A 16877-nucleotide genomic window follows, 5' to 3' on the forward strand; every position below is an offset into this window, starting at 1 on the left:
CACGTTAAAATTTCTTTCAAGTAGTTCAATGGGGTCAGAATTTCCATAGACGAAAATAGCAGTGCCTTAGCTTTGTACAGAAGAGTGCATTAGCTCCTGTCTCACTTTAAAAGACTGAAACGTTATAAATCTTTATTGAGACATAAATATGATAGGCAGACCTGAATCAAAAGGTTGATGTAATTATAGAAGACATAAAATTAAAAGTATCTTTGGGAGCATTGCCAAAATAATAAACTTCTGCACTTTCCATATCAAACGGAAACCAATCGAGCTTTTTATTCGTTATATTATCTCAAAGCTTAGCCTTTGTCATGGTAAGAAAAAAGAATATGTAAACACCACTCTAACTGCATGTAATTCTCAAATACCTAGGAATGGATTACAATAGATTTTACATTGTAAAAAATTAGAAGTATAATAAGGATTCCTCCTATTTGTTTTTACATATAATTAATATTACCAAGGATTTCCCTGTTACATTTATTACAATTAATCAAAGGGAAAAAGATCGATCGTGTCTGTACAGAAATAAAGAGCCAGACATGCTACCAACCTAAACTGGCCCTGTTCCTAACAGGATTTGTACTCTGTCTTCTTTTATTGCTGTTCATTTCCTTCCTGTTTTGCAATTATTTCGCCTAGAGACAACCATTTCACACCATGCCGTAGAAAATACATCTTTAGAGGACAAATCCCACCTCTGGTGTGGTCAGGGGTCCAATCTTTTGCCCTCTTCACGATTCCTACTGATTGTTAACTTACTCAGCATAAGAGAATGAACGTCACTTTTGTTCATTAAAGGGGCATGGACACAGTTTCAACTGAATTTTTAAAACCAATTTCAATGTTTACAATTCTTACCTAAGGCATCATCTATTGATTAGCAAAAAATTGAACATCATTTGTTGATTTCAATTTTTTGCTTATTAATAGATTAACAAAACAAGATACAGAACTTAAAAGTTCTCCATAATGTAAACAAGGCTCGTGCCTTGTTTTAATTTACATATAGAAAATATCATATTTATAAGAATATGAAATTCAGCAAATCAACAGTAACTGTCGAATCATATTTAAAATTAACTTTAATTTGAAATTATCTACTTTGAACGAATACATATTAGTATATTAACCTGCATAAACAAAAACATAACACAGACCTTGTTTACATAACAAAGGTTTGCAGCTCTAAATCTGCCTTGTATCTCGACAATTGACGTTGCAATTTTTGATGATCATTAGAAAGACCCTAGTTTAATATTTGTAAAAATGGAAAAATAAATTTTAGCTGAAACTGTGTCCATGCCCCTTTAAATACTTACAAATTCTTATTTTTGTACAAAAAATGTTGAGAGAGAGAGAGAGAGAGAGAGAGAGAGAGAGAGAGAGAGAGAGAGAGAGAGGGAGAGAGAGAGAGATTTGCAGTCTTTATAAAAGAAGAAAAAACATATATCTAATTGCACGTGAAACGGCAAAGTACAGGTGGGTATTATTAAGAAGATAAAAATCATGTTCAGAATCAAACATCATGCAGTTACAGGCAATAGAGAAATATTCACATTGTTAAATGCTTCGTTTACTGTTAAATGCTTCGCTTAAATCACAAAATACTAGCATACAATTTTCAACAAAAGTGCACACTTAAAGTTCATACACTACAGTTCTTTAGAATCCTTTTTTTTTTAAATAAATAGAAATAAATCAATTTTGTTTTAAAAAGAACAGTATTAAGCTTTCTTTGTGGTGTAAAACATAATCTTGGTTTAACATGTCTCAAAGGTCATATTATTACCTTATTTACTAGTATTGAAATACATTATCACTTCACAAATATCATTAACAAATAATTAACAAAAACATAATGATTTATTTACAGTTTTATATACTCTCAGTATATTGGGTTGTCATAAGAACCAAAATCTTTATAATCGATGAACTATGACACATTAAAACACTACATTGAAAATAAAACTTTGAAAATGAATTCTGTACAATGGATAGTATTTCTAAAAAAAATCACGTTTTTAAAATCCAGTCACCTAACAATTCAACGGAAGGGAGGAGGGAAGTTTCTTTCTTTCTCATTCGGGTGAAAGAAAAGTTTTTAATTACTCCAGATCACTGTAACAAATCATTTTTTTAAAAATTATACCGGTATATTGTTTCAGTAATGGCCCCCATCCCTGTATATAAGTTCCATGACTTCCTGTACACAGGAAAAATGTCCACATGTGTTAAACATATGTTAAACATGCGTTTAACATATATTTTTTACACATGTAAAACACATAAAAGGAGCACACATGTATAGGGTGTTTATTTTTACACACATTAAACATATGTTTCACATGTGTTTAACATGTGTAAAAATAAACACACTGTATATTTATACATATGAAACATGTGTTAAACATGTGTTTTATATATGTTATATTTTATATGTGAATTATACGTGTATAATATTACTGTTGTACTTATTATCATTTTTATGCTTTTTTCATGTCTGTCCACATATGTGAATCATATGAAAAGGGCAGCATATATGTAAGTCATATGAAATAGTTACATGTGTTCTCTTTCAATATTTATCACAAGGAAAAACACATTCTTGTACACATTTAAAAATCAGATATTTCTGCTTTAGATGAAAATCCATTACATTCCAATGATCTATCTTCATGGGTTAAATATTTGAAAATTAATATCTTAAAATGCTTACACAACTTTTTTGATAAATTATTTTCATCAAGAGAAATAACTTATTTTTCAGTGTACCTTCTAAACAGGAAAGTATACAAACAAGTCATTAGCATTTGTCGATACATATATTTTACATATTCTAAGTTGAGTACAATTATAAGATTTCCACAGAATGATTAAATAGTTAATCATGCATACATGTAAAAATGAATAACATAATTAATCCGTCCTTTTTTATAATTTATATGATTTGACATGAAAGTGTCCAAAGCAAAATTGAAATATGAGATATAACATTTGTCATGTATTCTCTATTGTAAATTTATGAAAAATCAAGTCATTTGATATCACAGCATACAAATATGAATGGGAATTAATTAAATCTTTACAGGTCAAATGCAGACAAGATTGTGTACATCCTCCCAATTTCATAAATATTTTATATATTTTCTTGTTCTTTTTCCTTCTGTATCTTTCAGTTTTCTTCAGTTGTCCTCCCTCTGATATTCCATGAGCTTGACCATTTTGAACTCTCTTTGAACTGTACCCAAAATGCAAATCCACCATTTCTCCCTTTCCTGAACAATTTCTTTGTGGCACAGAATGGTCTCTACAAAAATTTCAAAAGTAAAAATAAAACAATTCTTAAATTACAAAATCAATTCTACAAGTAATATTAAAGTTCAGCAAACAAATGTATGCCCAATTCACCAACAGAGATATGATAAGAGATAAATATGCTATACTTGGTGTTTTGTGGAATCCTATGATGTAATTTGCAAGACAATTACACTGTTGGAAGATATGCTTCAGAATAAAGTCATAAAAAGCATTTTTTTTTTGATTTTGACAATTAAATTTGGAATGTTCAAACAGTATTACTAATTCATATTGCCAAAAATTAAGAAGATTCTGACACAAATATTTTATTTTTGGACAAAAAATACTACAGAGAAGTAGACAGGCAGAAAAACAGACAGTGTGATTCCAGGATATCCCAAACGTTGTTGGGAAGAATATAACAAAGTTTATTTAACAGTGTGTAGTTACCTTAATTAAGCTTTTAAGCAAGTCTTGGATCTTGGGATTTATTCTTATGAGAGGCTGACTGTATATTGAACCTGTAAAACAAATATTCATGCAGTAGATATCTACTAAGCATAACTAAAACTTAATTGAACTACAAAACTACAACTACAAAAAAAGAGAGTACATGTTTGTAGGTTCTTAATAGTCTTAATTAATATTTTACATTTTACCAGAAACTATGTTCTCTAGTGTTGGAGAAAAATAATAAATGTCAGGTAATGAATACCGGTACATAATAGATGTAAATATCCAATGGATTAGCTAGCTGATGTACTTTCAACAATCAACACATATGCACATGTACTTGTATATATACCTTGAAAGTTGGGTGTCACTGTTATTATTAATTTTTAACTGAAATTCAAAAATTCAATACCCCCCTCCCCCCTTGAAGTCATTTACAGTACATGTACCAGTTTCATAGCTTTTAAAGCCAGCAAATTCTATTCATACTTTCCATATTTTAAAAGTTCACTGGATAAAAACTGCATGTTTTATAATATAGAATAAAATTATTGTAGTATATTGAGTTGGACTTATTATTTATGAATTCGTGCAAATAACAAATGTAGAATTATAAAGGAACAAAAAGAAATTACAATGTATCAAGAAATATTTTGTCATGAAGGAGTCATTACAGATGTTTACTAGTATTTATTTTTACCTTTAATATTGTGGAGATGCAATCTTCTGTCAAATCAGCTTTAGGATCAATCGCCAGTCTTATCAGCTTTGGGCTTTTTAGACGCAGCAATGTGACACTGAACTCAAGTTACTGCATGCATCTATAGGCCATAAAAACAAACACTTGTTATTAAGTTGATGAAAGAATCGACTTGACAGCCATCTCAACATACATAAACACCAACTGACAGTCACAATGGTTTTAAGGTTTCTACTTTCACTTTCATATCAGTACGTAACAAAAGGAAAAGGAAAAATAGCCTAACATGTAATGTTTACGTTCATTCAGAAACAGATTTATCCAGAATTACTTACCTGTATACAAATTATAAAAAATAGTAATGCCTTTAGCCTAACATGTAACCGCTTACATTCACGGGCACTGGAAGTTAATATAAATAATATATGTGTATGTATAAAAAAAGAAGGGTCTTTTTTATACATATATATACTATATATTTACATTAACTTCCAGTGCCCGTGCTTACATTCAGTCAGAAACATTTTTCACCAAAATTACTTAGGCCTACAGATCACTATCGTTAGGTTTACGAAATGCATGACAAGTCACAATGCATGATAAGAGTATTACATGTATAAAGAAAGTTTTTACGCACCTGTAACTATAATGAAATGATATTTAAACAATATGAATTAAAAGTCTTTTAAAAATTGTTTGGAGATCACTTACCTTTCCAATCAGCACGTCTGCTTCATCAGTGACGTCAAAATTGACGTACATTTTCATCCGATAAAAGACAAAACCGGCCCGGAGACAAATACGGAATTATTTTAATTTTACTCAAGAAGTAGCCAAGCCCAAAAGATTTAAAATGAAAAGAAAATGAATTCATTCTTTATTAATTTTGTCTGATAAATGCATTATTACAGAAAAAAATTGTGAAAGTTTTTTTTAGAAGGGAAAGGGGGGGGGGATAAACAAAGTAAAACTTTACATGAATAAAATTTTACTAACATAAATTTACGAATTCTTTTGAATTAATGTACACTCACATATGAGATAAAACTTAACATGTGTATAACATGTGTTTATGAATACACATATATTTTATATAAATTAAACATGTATAATTCATCTGTATTTTCGCACACATATATTACATATATATAATACGTGTTATACATGTGTGGTGAAAAACATGTGTTTAACATATATATTATCTCACAGGTGTATAACATGTGTATATTATATGTGTTTTACATATAAATGAAACACATATTTTACATGTGTTTCTTTACACACATGTATTACATGTATAAAACATGTGTTGAACACATGTGAAACCAAACATATGTTTAACACATGTGGACATTTTTCCTGTGTATTCTCATGACTGTAGCGGTTCGAATGAAATGAAATTCATTTTGTTTGAGAGATTGTTGGTAGGAGTACAGAGCAGCTTGATGGTTCCCCGTAACTTGTTGACAGATTCCTAGAATCTGCCAGGATATGTCTCTGAGGGCTACATGTACGTACGTCCCCTCATCGTGGTGAACCAGGTCCTGTAGGTCGTAAAGAGCTCTTTGTGCTCTCACTGGGTCTACATGTCTGTAACACAAGACCTCTAACATGTGTAATAGAACATAGAGTGGGATATGTAATACAGGGAATACACACTGTAATCCAGCCTGTTGTTCTGACACTAATTCATTTATGTAACAGATTTCATTTTCAAGAATCAAATTCCATGCAACAGCGTGTCTCATTTTTGCAGACAAGGATTGGCCCCTTATGGATTCACTAAAGATGTACCTTTCTGCATTTACAGCTCCATGTGAGATATACATTACGTATGGCTGTGCTAACTTGCCCTTTGTCATTTCTATAACTGATATAGCTTCCTTGTATTTAAGTGTCTTGTAGTAAAACATTGCGATGTATAACATGTCAGAAATACACCCAAACTTGGATGCTAATTTCAGCATATAACTGGATACAGTGTTAGCCATATATACCTTCTTGTTTACAACTGAGGTAGCATTTTTCTGGAGTGGTGCAAAAATGGTTGAAAAGTTGTATAACATAAAAGCAGTGTTCTGGAGTATGGAGGCTGTAAACTTCCGTAACATGAAAGCTTGGTACAGAGTCAGGGGTAAAATTATCAACTTTTCTACAGCATTGAGGAACCTCATACATTGATGTTGGCAAGTTGCTGGTAGAATATTTCCTGTCAACTCTAGAAATAGAATTATTTCTAAGAAAGCCTGGTTGGAGATCATATTTTGCTTAATATGTATACCAACATATTGTCTGGAATTCTGAAGTACATTTAAAACAATAGACCTGATAGATGGACACTGAAACAGCGAAGCTATACCCCTCTCGTACATTTCTTGAAGCCTAATGAATAAGTTCTTTTGTGCTTCACCATGGATATTACTCAGAAACATGTTGTTTTCTGGAATAAAAAAGTTTGGACATATTCCCTCATACACCCATTTAAGGATAAGTTTAAAACATACCCAAAAGCACTCTAGGAGATTTTGTGGAAACCAAGGAGGTATATTGTTTTGTTGAATAATCCAGAAAACTGCTGTTTTCATGTGATACGAACACAGTAATCTATCCTCTTCACTTAATCCATGATTAATAGACTCTTTTAAGAAGAATTTAAGCAGCACATAGGTTAAGAATTGACAATGATTCATTGAGTATACAAGTTTTTGTTCTGCTAAAGAGAAGGAAATTCTCCATTCTTTGTCTGCATGTTTTCCCAGTTTGTGTCCTATTGCTACAAAGTGGCATCCATTTCTGACTATGTCATCAACAATATAAGATGGGGGCCATGGATGACATCTGTCTATCCATTTGGAGGCAGGAGGGGGCCAAAAATTACAGACAAGACAATGGGCAGTGTCATACTCTGTTCCCGCTATAACACCACTATCACAAGGGCCATGTTCCTTCGAATTAGGTAAAACTTCTGAACACAAATTCTGTCTGTATTTGGAACTGGATATATAGAATCTGTCGTTTATTCTCATACATGCATTTTTTAAATATTTCCTGTGTGTTGGTGTCAGTACTTCAAGTAAGGCGAATCCTGGTGGGCTATCAGAACAATCACTGAGAATCAATGTTTTTCTACTTAAGTCATAGTTCTGAGCCTGATCTAAGTTCCATATTACCATGTGATCATTTGGCCAAAGCATTAGATCAAAATCTGACCCCTTTAAATCGAGTCCTTCTCTGCGACTCCCACTTTTCATTACCCTATCATCTTCTCTTGTGCTTATTACTTGATTCATCATCATATCTTTGAAGTCCATCAGTTCTCTCCTCATGATCACTTCCTGTGAGGACCCCACTTTGTAACACAGTCTCACAAACACAGACTCTGATAAGTGCTGTATAATCAAGTCCCTGAGAAAGAAAATATGAGATCAATATATAATATATGTAAAAAATATGTCAAAAAAATTAATGTTTCATTATCAGTGAGTGCTAGTTATATGAAGTTGTGTACATACATCATTTCTATGTGTTCCAACGCCTCACTAATTACAGGATTGTCATTTAATCATTGAATATATAGTAATATAAACATATTTTTGGGAAGTCATAAAAATAAAGCTGTCGTGATATCTGAACAAAATTGTGCAATTTAGGTGCGTCGGAAATATGGAAACTTTGGTGCGTCGGAAATATGGAAACTTCCTTTTTTGAATAATCCGATTTCAAATGATTTAGGTTTTCCATATATATATATATATATATATATATATATATATATATATATATATATATATATATATATATATATATATATATATATATATATATATATATATATATGAATTTTTAAATCAATTTCAAATCTACTAATGAGCCCGCATGGGGCGAAAGCGCTATAGATGAAAGTTTGTTTTTCATTTAAATTGGATTTTATTTTTATCCCTATACCAAGGTTGCCTCGGACGACAGTGGTTTTCTTAGGGGAAAAATTTTCAATGTTACATTCAACTACATGCACTATTTATGTATTACTTTTTTTTTTCCTGACGATGAGATATTAAAAATGTTCTTTTGATTTACACTCTTCTACAGAAACTGTTGCCCTTTACACAAATAATCTTACGACTGAAACAACATTTTTCCCTTTCTCCCACAACTTTATACATATATTTTAATAGATAAAAAAAAATCTTCCCCTTTTATTTTTCTATGACATCATAGACAACATTATAAATAATTTGTTTTTTAGATTTCAAAGTAGTAGCAGTATACTGCCTAAAAAATATCTCTAACAATCGAAAACTTACAGAGTATTGAAATTTTTGTTTAAGTCGTAAGGCTTTTTTAAAGAAGAAGGTTTACCGCCTTCTATACAATGTTCTCCATGTTTCACCTTTATAAAAACAATTGATGAAAAAAAAAAAAAAAAAAAAAAAAAAAACTGGCAAAAATATATTCATCAGACAACGATACATTTAACAAAAAAATCCCCGTTGGTATATCATTACGATATCTATAACACATTGAATAAAAAAAGATTATGTCAATATACAAAATTTATATACAATGTATATATTAGTTTTTGGTTTGTGTCAAAAAATTCAATTTGAGGAAATTTTAACACAATTTGGACGTGTAACTTAGGGGGTCAATACTTGTTAGTATCAATTCTTTTGAGAGAACAATTACCGTCGCTAATTTGTTCATGACAATTAAAATCTACCATCTTGCTAAAAACAGAAATGGGCTTAACGGGCGTGTTAGCTAAAATGTTTAATGCAGTCATGTTTTTAAGTAAAAAGTGTGGTTTATGATGGGTGGGAAATGTACATGTATTATTGTATATAAGTTTTAAAGAGTTTCAATGAGGTTGATAATTAGTACGGCATAATAATTGTAAGCATATTGCCTGAAATAATTAGCAAAAACGGCAGGTATTTAATCTTTATGCTTAAAAACAACGCAGTAATCTTCATAAAGATCATCCCTGTTTGCAGGTTTACACTTAATGTGACAGCATTAATTAATTAACCAGAAAGACTTGTAAAATGAAAAATAAGTTTACACAAGAAAGCCGAGAAATTATAGTTTGCTGATTTCAGTGGTATTTTAAGTTGTTTTTTTTTTTCAAAAGAAACCTTAATGATAAACTTTTCAGAAATCAGAAAAAAACAAATAAAATAGTTATACATAAATTCAAATCCACATAATGTAAGCACTAAATTTTATTTTGAATTCTTTTAAAAGATATAATTTTCAACAAAAATATATCTGAAACAGAATTAGATTTTAATTGACAAAGATTGATTGCATGTAAGAACCACCTATACTTTTTGCATCTTGCTTGATAACTTTTTATTATAAGGAAATGATATATTGTTCAGGACAAATTGTAGTTTAAATTTAGTCTTATTATTCACATATGATAACATTGTTGAAAGAAGATTGATGGTTTATTCTCTGATACTTATGTTTTGAAATGCAAATAAATCTCAAAATGGAGCCATCATTGAGAATATTAGCTGAGTATAGTTTTATAATGGATGAAATAGATGCATTATTGTCATGACTCGACATGTTAAAATTGATTTCAATTGAAAGCAACAAGACATATAAAATACAAAATATATATAGATTTAGGACTACAATGAATCAAGTAATTTTAATATTGCTGAATAAATTAGATTATTGACGTAGCTTAAAATTTCAAATGAAAGAAAAAATAATTTACGTAAAATGAAAAAAAAAATAAAAAAAAATCTCATTCTCCTTACGACCGTTTCATTATTTTTTTGTTAGATAAACTGATTTTCCCCATTTTTTAAAATAAATATTACAAGCATCCATTATGATAACTTTACATTATAATGACATATAATAATGCAAAACTCAGGCATTTTGCATGATCTTATCATAATTACAATGTCAGATGTAGTTATTGTTATGAAAATTTTGATAAAAATCTTTTTGCAGCCAAAAAATATTATTTTTAAAATATTCTTATTTTCTTTATTTTATTTTTCAAAGTAATTCAAATTGGAACAATTCTGGTTCCTAGGTATTGTTACTTTTGTAGAGTTTTTGTGGTGATTATATCAATTTTTCATAATAAGAAAGTGTTTGATTTTTAAACGCATTTTTCTGTTATCAATAACAGTTTTATATTCAATTTTGAGTCCTTATTTTGAGAAATTAAAAAGGAAATGTAATTCAAATGTTTGACGGTATCATGCTGAGCAACCTTCCAGTTGAAGAATGTCCTTAGTTTGGTTAATGATAAGTATAATGTGTCATTATGAAATGTTAATGTGTAATTTAGTGTTGTCAAAAAAGTTGATGTGACAACTCTTTTAAAATCTTGTTGGAATGGAATGAGATGATAAAACTCCATTAGACCTGTAAGTTTGCCGAGTGCTCGTAGTGACTTTCTTGCCTTGAGGTGACATTGTCTGTCATTTGTGTCAATTGTTTAAAACACAGATTCCAGGTTAGTGTGTCAGTAGCGTGGCAAAGTCGTGCCAGGTTGGATATGATTTAAAAAGAAACTATTTTAAAATTGTAAGTGGTCGATTGTTCTTAAAATTGAAATTTACATGTTCTATGCAAGAGATATAATAGATATACAAAAATGCTTTGAAGTGTTATAATTAAAAGAAGCCAATTTGCCCTCGAAATTGCATCCTTTTAGGTTCAACATAGAGAAATGATACAATTCAACCCGGCCATGATCATGAAACAAACAAGTTTGCAATCAATTTTTAAATTGTTTATTCACTAAGTCAAAATAAAATGCGCAAGAAATTCTTTTCTCTCTAAATTCTCAATTTCATTGTGCAATGTTAAGTAACATGTCTGTTTTGCACGGCTTATTCCCCATATCATTTCAATGCAATACGAAAATGTTGACTTCGGTCTAAAATGTTTACTGATCCTGGATTCTGACCATAGAAAAATTTTTTTATTCGCAAGTTCTATGGTCAATTCAAGGACCTTGTCAGCAAATACAATATAACATTGAGTTAAATGCTGACTGACGTTTTCTTTACTAATTGTTAGGACATTATTTACACACTGAATTGTAGACGTTTTTTCCCGATATTTCCCGATCATGACAAAGAGCACATGGCGGGTATGATCGGTTGGCTGCGGATGCTCACTCCTCCATGACACCTGGTCCCACGTCTGATGTTTTGGGAGTCTGTGTTTTCTCTGCTCCTATTGTTTAATGGACTTCTGAGCTTGAGTTCTTTATGTTATCTCCATATATTTTATATTACTTCCTTCTTCTGATTTCCTGACACTGATTGTATGTACTGCATTACAAATGCCATTGTCCATTTATCTTCTGATATATAGACACCAAATGAACATCAAATCTCAATACAATATAAACTTTGAAAATCAAAAATGAAAAGGAAATATTGTGTCATTTTGTCTTAGTTTGTATTAAAACACCGTCATTTATTTAACTCCACATCTCTGACCCAGTGGAATTCCGAAATAGTTCATGGTTAATAGTTTCTCCAAGACGAACTGTTCTCTCTGATCATCTTACTGTGAAATGCATGGATTTGTCAGCGGTGTTAGGTTAAGACGTTGAAAACATTAATTTCAAAGAGGTATATTTAACGTAATTTTGTAATTTTTGCTGACTAAAAGCTCAATAAATTATAATGACTGGTTTTGCTCTTAAAATATCTTCTTTTAAAGATATTCAGACTTTGCAGATATTACATATAAAAAACTTTTATTTATTATGTCAATGACATGTTCGATCTCTTTTGTCTCATAAATGCAACGTCTGAAAACAAAGTACCGTAATACTAGTAATAACTATAAATGAGGCACCAACTAACAAAATCTTGTTGTGGAGCAATTGGAATATTTTTAAGAAAAGTGTTTAAAAAAAAATTTCACATATGTTTCTTCTTATGGACAAAAAGTCCACCCTTTAAATCAAATAATGTCATCAACAAGTGAATACATTTTGATGAATCATATAATATAAAAATAGAAATGGTTAATGACCCTTATTGTAATGGATTCATCCTTAGATAATTAAGAGTCAATTAAAATGATCAGTAGTTATAAAAGCCTTAATAATTTCTCGTCAGACTAATGTGTTTGAACTTTTATTTTTAGAAATAAAAACAAAACGGAATGGTAGTACCACAGTGATAAAGATACTACAATCTAGAATGTTATATATGTGGAATAAGATTTAAAAATAATCGTAATGACTATATATTACCTACAATAATTCATTTAAGAGGTGATGCGCAAAAAGATACCGAAATATTTACATTGGGAATATATAAAATGGAATTAAATCTCTTTAGAAAATCTATAAATTTTTGCTTTCAACATTAATTCAAATTTAATTTAATCATAATATTACTTAAGTAAAAAATTCCTAATGTTCATTTTACAATTATTTGAAAAGTATTTCTAAATATTTGGCATTCTTTGTATCATGAATTGAAATTCGATTGAAGAGAAAAACCACTACAATTACATATTGTGTTTTTTTTCCTGTTCTCTTTATTTTTTTAAAATACAAGAATAAAAAAATGGCGCCTTATCACTGTCTTATTGACACAGTAACCTGACATTGTTCAACAAAAACATCAAATTTCATGTTCACTTAATTAATATATATTTCATTTTAATTCAGTTTTAGCCAGAAAATAAAGGGTCACGTCAAAAGGGACACATATACTCGACTTATTGACGCTTGTACAAGGACCCATGATAAAAATAAATGCATGGGACATTTCAATTTTTTCTAACAAAAAGATGTTTATTGAATATCTCAATTACCTTTTACCCTTAGGCTTTTAAAATTGTGTCTTATTTATTTCCTTCTTGCAATTTAATTTTAGATACAGTGAAAACTGTCTAATTTTTTGAATTATTAAATCCAATTTAGTATTTTCCTTGTTTTTAGCACTGTGCAATCCGACACCCTGTCTATTCTGACACAAAATTTGTCTCCCAGTGCATGTCGGATTAGACAGGTTTCACTGTATTATTTTTTATATTATTGTCTTTGTCAAGAAACGCAGGGTCACTGTGTCATTAAGGAATTTTTTAGATGCCTTTTTCTTATGTAACAAAAAAAAAATGAAGGGGTCACATCCATCAGTTCGACATGTTCTATCAAACTGACGATAGATCTAAAATAACACATTTTCTGCTTCCTAAAAATTTCAATTCTTAAGCTATTTTAGATTAAGCAGTTAAAAGATTATAACACTTTTATTAGAGAATCAAGATCATACTTCAAATATGAAAACTTTTAAATTATTTTAAATTATTTTTTCTCTAAGAGAAGAATCAAGAAATTCAACATTTTACCTCCCTGTAAAATTTTTTATAACTGCTGGTTATATTTCAAAAATCATGCAAATGAAATGCATTAATTATTAATGTTTAGTAAGAAAACGCAGAAATATTTAGTAATGTTAATTTTTTGTAAATTTATGAACTGATTCTTTTACCATAGTGAAAAAAGTCGTTATTAGAGAGTCCAGTATGAAATTCAGAAAACTAGTGAAATAAATGTGACTTCTGAAAAACAGATTATATAGGCGTAAAATTACATTTTCAACTGTTTGCTTTTGGAATCACGTAAATATAACATAAACTGCTTTTTACCTAAACAAAGTGAACAAAATGTACATTATTTTGGACATTTTTATATTAAAATATGGACATTGCTTTTAATATCAAAAGAAGAATATATAATAATATGTGCTTATTGGTCATGCGAATATTAATGCGAATTCAAATTACAATAATTTCTTAAACAGAATATACTGGGCGAATTTAAAACGGGGATGTCACAAGTTGAAAGGGATGTACTGAAAGGAAATTAATAGTACATCATTTATGAGAACACTGTCAAAGCTCTCTTTTTCAAAACTGTATTCAAGCTCAAAGTTCCGTTTAACAATGCAGATCAGAAGCTGAGTAAACAAGGACCTCTTAGATTTCAGAGATGGGATCAGATGTCATGGAGGGGTAAGCATCCCCTGCCCACTCGCTGTGTGCTCCTTATCATGATCGAGAAATAACGGAAAATCCGTGGACAATTCTGTATGATATTTGCCTAACAATTAGTATGAAAAACGTCAGTAAGCATTTGCCTTAATGATAAATGGCATTTAGTGACAATTGTCATGGTCATTGTATTGACCATAGAATTTGCAAAATTATGACGTTAAACGAGATTGCTGATATTTTTGCTTCAGCAACTTGTTTGTCAACAAGAAACTGTACGTAGAGTATGCTCTTGCATATCGAATCATCTTTGAGATATAAACCCCCTATGTAGGTGATGAAGATGTATTGTTGCAAAAACGATTGAAAAGTTAAAAACATCACATTTGTCATAAACCTTGGTTGTTAGATTACCATTAACATCTTTTTCTAGTAAAATATACAAATATGAAACAATAATATGTTTCAGACTCTGTGGTATCTATAATTTCAAGCTCACCGGAATACATGTATATCGTTTCGACATAAGAATGGAAACAACCATTGTTAATTGACAATACGTCGTCGATATATCTAAATGTCGAATTTAAGACCAGAGTACATTTTTTTTTTCTTTTTACGTATAAGCCCCTCTTTAATATTAAAAAGGTATAATATTTAAATTTATTAGTAAGAACCTTTCATAAAATTGGATTCAAAGTAATTAATGACGTTTTCTAAGTTGCGCTATCTATTTGAAGTCAAATAGTTTAATGTATCAAAATTATCAATATCATACATTATAATGTTGATGAAGATATATATGTTGCTGCTATCGATAATGACATTGATTTTCATTGCTAGAATGCATTTTTTAGGCTTTGTGAGTTTTCTTAAAGTCGTAGGAGGAAAGTCGTAAAACTGACTTATCCCATAATTACAAGAAACCATTTGATCACGTTAAATAATTGTCATTTTATGACTTTAAGAAGCATTCCCTAAATGGTACGTGACATTATGCAAATATAGTCTGTTTTATCCTTCATAACGATGTTTAGTCATTTGACATTAATGTTCTTGATGTCTTTGCTCAAGTATGTCAAATTTCAAAGTATTCATTTCAGTATTTTATGTCAAACAGATCCATGCAGCTGGAAACCGTGGAGGAGGCGTGGGTGGGTGGATGGTGTTCAATTTAATTTACTGATATAGAATACAAAGCTTCTTCACAGATGTGCCCCCACAATGACGCTAGTACAATGTTATAATTTCTGATAGCCTCTTTTAAAATTACTCCTACAGGCCTGTAAATATATTCACTTCAGACTGGACACTTATTGTTATCTTAATACCTTTCAGCAATGCTATCATTCACCGAAAGTGATTATGAAAATAAGTGAAAACATTATAATGTATTTATAAGAATTATCAGTGTTTTACAAGCCTCCACTTAATCATGTCATTCTATTGCCTATATTTCTAGAGGTATAAATGTCCCAGAAGGAAGATGAGCTTCAAATCTTTTTTTTAGATGTTAAAACAGAGAATTCTTTTAAGAAATAAAAAAGTTCAGTTCCTCATTTTTTTTTCAACAGTACAATATACATATATAAGATGTAAACCGATATTTTTATTGCGTTTCATTCAATTTATTTCCATAAATATTTTGTTGATTGTTTTTCTGTTAAAGTTCATCGCTAAATGTATTTGCACTGACGTTAAATTTTCAGAGTGCTCTATGATTATGTCAATTTTTTTCAAGCTAAATTTTGCACATGCATACAATAATTATGCGATGTAATACTGACATTAGTTGTCTGAGTGCGAACCTCCCAAAATTCCGAAGATTATATTAGGAATATTATTACTTTGTGGTAAAATTCTGGTGCCTTTTAGCATATTTTGGCGTTTGACTCAATTTTTAAATTAAATTCTGCCAATCGCTGCTCTTATTTTAGGGTTTCTACAGTACTGTTCTTGTTAAAGACAGAAACAACTGTAACATAGATATCAAAAGACATTTATTAACCACAAAAAGTAAAATGTTACCAAATGAATCATTTTCATTCTTATAAGAACGTTCACTTATCGAATATGACTTGTCAATGAAACAAATAATAATATAAATCATTTGCCTTGAAAAGATATTTTCTTTAATACACTGGTAGATGTAAAGTGGGCATTTTTCATAACACATATTTACACAAAATTCATGTAACAGCTTTTTTGACAAAGAAACCATGTGTTGATGCTACAAATTAATGTTATAATATTTAAGTTTTACGTTTGTCCCACCAGAATTGTTCACTCATGTGGAGACGCCACCACTTGCCAGAGGAGAGTAGCAAATATTTAGACCTAAACTTCAGGGCCATTGAACCCGCGATGTAAGAACGTTTTTATTCTTAATAAACATAGTTTTCTATTCCTCCACATTTTATAT

At 30.1% G+C, this 16877-nt stretch overlaps 1 long non-coding RNA gene across 1 annotated transcript; it reads right to left on the reverse strand.

Annotated features, from left to right (window-relative positions):
• Nucleotides 1–3112: 3112 nt before the first annotated feature.
• Nucleotides 3113–4700, reverse strand: LOC134230805 (uncharacterized). The gene is made up of 3 exons (XR_009984423.1): nucleotides 4457–4700; nucleotides 3754–3824; nucleotides 3113–3313 (listed from the first exon to the last, which is right to left on the reverse strand). It is a non-coding gene; the product is annotated as an uncharacterized LOC134230805 (long non-coding RNA).
• Nucleotides 4701–16877: the final 12177 nt, after the last annotated feature.

The sequence above is a fragment of the Saccostrea cucullata genome, unplaced genomic scaffold, assembly GCF_032062105.1.
Source record: "Saccostrea cucullata isolate Sc308-1 unplaced genomic scaffold, CSIRO_AGI_Scuc_v1 ctg73, whole genome shotgun sequence".
NCBI classification, from domain to species: Eukaryota; Metazoa; Mollusca; class Bivalvia; order Ostreida; family Ostreidae; genus Saccostrea; species Saccostrea cuccullata.